Below are 6,851 nucleotides of genomic sequence, written 5' to 3' on the forward strand. Positions count from 1 at the left end.
GGGCTCCAAATTCCTTAATAGGACACCCATAGCACAAGAGGTAAAAACAAGAATCAACAAATGGGACTCACTCAAACTAAAAAGTTTTTTCTCAGCAAGAGAAACAATAAGAGAGGTAAATAGGGAGCCTACATCCTGGGAACAAATTTTTACTCCTCACACTTCAGATAGAGCCCTAATATCCAGAGTATACAAAGAACTCAAAAAATTAAGCAATAAAAAAAAATTACTCAATCAATAAATGGGCCAAGGATCTGAACAGACACTTCTCAGAGGAGGACATACAATCAATCAACAAGTACATGAAAAAATGCTCACCATCTCTAGCAGTCAGAGAAATGCAAATCAAAACCACCCTAACATACCATCTCACTCCAGTAAGATTGGCAGCCATTATGAAGTCAAACAAGAACAAGTGCTGGTGAGGATGTGGGGAAAAGGGTACACTTGTACATTGCTGATGGGACTGCAAATTGGTGTGGCCAATTTGGAAAGCAGTATGGAGATTCCTTGGAAAGCTGGGAATGGAACCACCATTTGACCCAGCTATTCCTCTTCTGGGACTATTCCCTAAAGACCTTAAAAGAGTGTACTATAGGGATACTGCTACATCGATGTTCATAGCATCACAATTCACAATAGCTAGACTGTGGAACCAATAGATGAATGGATAAAAAAATGTGGCATTTATACACAATGGAGTATTACTCAGCACTAAAAAATGATGGGAGGGGAGGGGAAGAGAGGGGAGGGGGGATAGTAGAGGATAAGAAAGGCAGCAGAATACAACAGACACTAGTATGGCAGTATGTAAAAACGTAGATGTGTAACCGATGTGATTCTGCAATCTTTATAGGAGGGAAAATGGAGTTCATAACCCACTTGAATCAAATGTATGAAGTATGATATGTCAAGAGCTATGTAATGTTTTGAACAACTAATAATAAAAAATAATAATAATATGCTATCTACTTTTAAAAATAAATCATTTTAATCACATTGTTCTCATAAAAATATTAGATGAATTTAGTAATATAAAATGTTACTTAAATATGGTAATAATTCTTCCTGAGCACAAGAAATATGTATTGTATTACTAATAAAAACAGAACCAATATGAAAAAAAAATCATGGGCCCTAGAACTAATCCTAGAAACATGTTTCTGCAGTCTTGATGATCAGAGCTTATTAAACCAATAAGAATTCAGTACTGACATAAGTAAAAGAGAAGCTACCCACTGATGTTTCTGGCTTTTTTGTTGCAAACCTCTTCAGATATAGCTAGTATCCTAAACCAACTACATGTCATATTTTTGTGAAATAAGACAATGTTTACTCAGCATGTACACCTGAGACCATGCTGCAATGATTTCATAATCTGTTACAGTGTCCTTGCAGTCTCCATAGTCAGAAACTCCACAGAAACCCCTGGATAGTCATAACCAGATTTCCAAATTTCCATATTTTCTCTTTTCAATATACCAAAATTCATTATTCTTTATTATGGACCACTGGGTTAACACATGGATGATTTTATGTAAATGATTCTTGATTTTAATTCTTGCACCAAAGGAGTCATATTAAGAAAGTTGGGGCCTAATCTGACATGATGATATTTTTAGAACAAAAACTTTTTTCATGCATTTTTTTGAAACATTGAATATTTTCTTAGGAGATATAAAATGAGTTCTTATATTAATGAAGTTTTACTTTAAACTTGATAAAAAATTCAAGATCTTTATTTCATCTTTTTCTCCAAGTCTGGAAGAAATAACAGATACAAAGTTTCAGCACCTTTCATTTGTGCCAGCCTCAGAATCTCATTTTCAGACTTTCCAGGAGCTATATGTTACATCAGTTTTGAAATCTTGAAATATTTAAGATGGATTGATTATTGATATGTACTATTTGGTATTAATAATGATAGCTATTATTATTATCTTGACATAAAATATAATGTTTTATTTTTACAAAAATAAAATAAGATATAAATTTGTAATTATAACTTTTAGAATATTTAACATTAGCAACCACACAGCACCAGCTGATCAGTAAAGGCCAGATCAGTGATAGTACGGACTTTCAGATGGGAGGCCCGAGTCACAAGGTGTACAGAATCACTTTTAACCAAATATTATCCTATTTCATAGAGTGGCATGAGAATAAATCTCCTCCATTCTTATTTTTACTGTAATCATAATCCTAATTCATGTGCCTATTTCTCTAAATGGACACTTTATCAAAAACAATGTGGATCTTCTACAACCAATCCGAGGAATGCTTGACTTGAAAAAAAACTTTTTTGAAAGCCACTTTTCAAAAAAGGAATTAAGATTTCTCATTTATTATGGACAACATTTTATGATTGGTAAGCAGAATTCTCCAAACAAAATTCTGAATCTCAAATTATTTTGCTAAGATTCTTTGTCCAAAGCTAATGAGAAATTTGACAAAATGAAGCAACAAAAATTTACCTTTTCGGGGCTGGGGATTTGGCTCAAGCGGTAGCGCACTTGCCTGGCATGCGTGCGGCCCGGGTTCGATCCTCAGCACCACATACAAACAAAGATGTTGTGTCTGACGAAAACTAAAAAAATAAATAAATATTAAAATTCTCTCTCTCTCTCTCTCTCTCTCCCTCTCTCTTTCTCTTTAAAAAATTTACCTTTTCCCTATCTTTTAGTTCTCTCCTTATGTAGTTCTTTCCCATTTCCCCATATCTTTCCAATCTATCTTCTAAACTTCATTACATTTCTCCCTCTATCTTCCTTTTCCCAGATATCCTACCTTTACTCCTTTCCTAAATTCCCAGATAATATAGTTGCCTCTAACTGTTTACCTCTTATGTGAACTGGGTTTTCCAGAAAATTGAATTCTGAATTTCAACTACTACTGAACATATATAAACTGAAACTGAACTTCAGTGAAATAAGAGCTAAACTCAGAGAATTCCATAACCCCAGGCAAGATGATTATGAAAGAAACGGAATTCTTTTGAATGTTGTGACCCAAAGTTACCTGCCCTTTTCTAACTTGTGCACATGATTAGTTGGACCAAGAATGCTAAATTCTGAGTTTTAGGCCTTCTCTTCTTTCTTCCATGAAGCTTTCATTCAATATCATTATTTAGTCTCCGGGTATTGGGGTAACTTCCATTTTTTATTTTATTATTGATTTCTAATTTCATTCTATTATGATCTGATATCAATAAGAAGATAAAGATTCTGAAAACAACAAACAAACAGAAATCATTGAAATGAAAGAAACAATAAAACAAATTAAAAACTAAATAGAAAATATTCCCAACAGATTAGATCACTTGGAAGACAGAACCTCAGACAATGAAGTCAAAATATATAATCTTGAAAATGAAGCTGACCAACACAGTAAAGATGGTAAGAAACCATGAGCAAAATATCCAAGAATTATGGGAAAACATAAAAAGACCAAATTTAAAAAAAAAATATTGGGATAGTAGAAGGCATAGAGTTATAAACCAAAGGAATGAATAATGTATTCAATGAAATAACATCAGAAATCTCTCTCTAGAAGTCTTGTGGGCTGCACTCTTGGGTCTGCGCACCTGTAGTGGAAAGCTAATTTCTATCAGGAAGATCAGAACCAGGCTTTGTGAGCTAGGGACTAGCCACATAATTACAAGCACTGTGCCTGGTTAGTTGCTGTAGGGGAGAAGGGAGAGTTGCAGGACTATAGGTAACTTGATATTGCTTCTAGGTCCCAGCTAATGTCCCAAGCTGGAAGTTGCCCCAACTAAAGATGGTGATGATGATTGCAAGGATAACCTAAGATGGTGAAAAAGGTGTCCCTAGATGGAGGCAGCCACTTTCAGAGTTGGAGTGTCAGGTGGGCCAGGCGGTGGCATTGGGCAGTGTGTTCAGAGATGCAGCTCTATGGCGTGCAATGTTGTGGCAGGCCACTCTCTCTAGACCCTGTCCATTGTCCCCAGGTGTAGGCTTCTGCATGATGGGGGCTGTGGCAGCAGTTGCAATGTCTCAAGATGGAGTTGACCATAGCAGCCCAATGTTGGTAGATGGGAGTCCACATGAGCGCAGCGACCTGGTTCCTACACAGGAGTGGTGGCTGGAGGTCCTGTGTGAGAGCAGTAGCTGGGGATCCTGCACAGGTGGGAAGTCAGGGCGTCCTGTGTGTGTGTGCTGATGCGGGGGTCCTGCACAGATGCTGAGGCCAAAGGACCTGTGCAGACACAGAGGGTAGGATTCCTGCATGGGAGCAGCTGTTGGGAGTTCACTAATAACTCACAGAGAAACAGTATTCTCATTGCTTGAATCCCAAGTCACAGAGCAACAAGGAATGCGGCCTCCCTTTTGTCGGCTATCTTGGATCTCTCTCCTGCTCTTCATTCTTAAGGTAGGTAACTATAGATCTTAAACACAACAGCTAGGATCCTAGTGTAGCTACAATACTTCTAAACTTAACTCATGAGGAACTTCTGTTCCCTCATGATTTCTATGGTTTTAGTCATTTCCCTTCTTTGGGCACAGATATTCTATCTGTAAACAAGAAAGTTAAACTGTGTTGCTGTGAGAACTTCTGATATAAGAAAATTTACAATAAAATGTATATGGTCAGCTGCTTCTTGGTATTTTCTGAGGATACATTCCAAAAAATCCACAGGTGCTCAACTATCTTATAAAAATGATGTGGTATATGTATAAAATCTATATACATTTTTCCTTACATTTTAAATAATTTATTTATTACTTGTATACCTAATACTGTGTAAATGTGTCTTATACTATATTGTTTAGAGAGTAATGATAAGAAAATACTCTATTCATGTTGAATACAGATGCAATTTTTTCCCAAATATATTTCATTTGTGGTTGGTCAAATCCAAAGATGCAGAATCTGTAGATTCAGAGCCCACTGTATATCTATAACATGACATGCAATTAGATCTGAGTAGTTCTGTAGATACTGTTCTTTAAGGATACATTTATGACTTTAAATGTAGTCATTCTGAGACAACCATACTGTGCTTAACATGAATGGGTATATCAGAGAGAAAAAATAAAATGAAGTTTTTGTATGTCCCTTTCCATCTCAGAAAGAAAAGTAATTGGCAGTCCAATTATTTTAATATTGAAAGTTTCAGTAGTGTACAAAACCTTCACTAGAATTGTTAAAATTAATGGAGCTTAACTTTATTCCCCAGACCCCACTCCTCTGGATTAATAATAGATATCCTTTTCTTTTTATTATTATTATTATTTTAAATTTTTCTCTCTGAATTTTCTATTCAAGTGTTAAGTGCAGCAATCAATTCCAATGAAGTACTGAGAATACAATCTTACAGAATCCAGTGCTCTCTAATATGAAGCTACAGACCAATAATGCTATCTGAATTGCAGTATAGGAAGCATAAATTTTCTAGACACAATTAACATTTTCAAACATAACTCACATTCAGGGCTTTTTAGTGTAGGGATTTGTGCACTCGAATTTTCCTTTACAGGATCATTTTGAATAAAGTGCAGGCTTCTTCACTTCCATATGGAAATATTACACAACAGATTTAGAAGAACCCGTTTGGTTTGTTTAGTTTTTATTAGCGCCATATTGCACATCTGATGATCTTCAATTTGGAATGCAGATTTTCCTGTTATTCAAATTCAGGACAATAGGACGAGCTCAGGCCAGACATTTTTTTTTTTTCCAACTGAAAAGAAAACATTTCATCTCTGTGAATGTTAATGTGTAGCTCTGCTCTTTCTAATTTGATTTTATTTCTTAGTTCTTCTCTTTTGGTTCCCTCAGGCTCAGTCTTAAAATTGTTTACCAACCACTGCTTACAATTACAATCGCTGTATATTCTAATAACATAATGAGGAAAGAGAAATAACATTCCCCAAGCTTGGGATTTATGTCAGCATGTGCCAGGAGGTCCAGATTTCATTGGGATTTAGTGAAAGTTTCCAGTGGAAGGATTCAGGGTTTTGAATGTTTCTCTGTTATTTTTTTTTTCTTCTAGTTAAAAGTTTCCCTAAGTCAGAGTAATTAATGTCAAATGCAGAAATGTTCTTAGGACTTTGATGGAATGTCAGGATTAAAATTCTATGATCTATTAACAGTGTGGCACAGAAATGAAGTGACTTGGTCAAAATTAAACCCAGAACAGTCTTCTTTCATTCCATAAATGTTTACTGGCAAATTGATAAATCAGGCATTACAGATCTCAAATGTGCAAGTGGACACGAGTAACAATTAGAAGATCTCTGACCTTCAGGAAGTGTGGAGTCTAGTGGGAGAAACAAACCTGGGATGTCTTTTATCCATCTCCAGGTAAACACACTGCAGTGTTATATGGCATTGGATATCATCTTACTAGATTCTAGTCAATTATCATCCAATTCATTTATTTCAGTTTGCAGCAAAATTATGTGGAGTCATTGATGCTGTCTTCATTTCTTGTCTTCCCATGGCAGGGAAGCTTTATCTCTTAACACTGCTAAAGGGTCTTATCAATTTTACCAATGACTTCCACTGTGTTAAATACAATTAATTTTTTTTTCTGTTTTCACCCTATTAAACCTGTTAGCAGCATTTAACTAACTTTGTCTTTCCTTTTTCTTTAAATGTGTCAATTATTTGAACATTCAAATCCATCTGGCTAGCCATCTTCTGTCTACTTATCTCCCTTTTCCCTCATTCCCCTCATTCTTACTCCAAGTCCCCTCTGCTTCTCCTTCCTCACATCTCTGACCTCCAAATAATAAAGGGCAAAGGATTCAGTCCTTGAATCATATTCATTCTATGCTGACTCCCTATGAGCTCTCATCCGGCATTATTGTTCAATCACTCTACACAAA

General features: G+C 35.7%; 1 long non-coding RNA gene across 1 annotated transcript in view; it reads right to left on the reverse strand.

The window, feature by feature from the left end:
• The window catches only part of LOC107154251, a 76,739-nt gene extending 74,210 nt beyond the window's left edge, over positions 1-2,529 (reverse strand). The window contains exon 1 of the long non-coding RNA XR_001505041.2: positions 2,475-2,529. This is a non-coding gene — a long non-coding RNA (uncharacterized LOC107154251). The remainder of the gene's footprint in view (positions 1-2,474) is intronic.
• Between the last annotated feature and the right edge of the window lie 4,322 nt (positions 2,530-6,851).

Source organism: Marmota marmota, unplaced genomic scaffold (genome assembly GCF_001458135.2).
Source record: "Marmota marmota marmota unplaced genomic scaffold, marMar, whole genome shotgun sequence".
Lineage (NCBI taxonomy): Eukaryota > Metazoa > Chordata > Mammalia > Rodentia > Sciuridae > Marmota > Marmota marmota.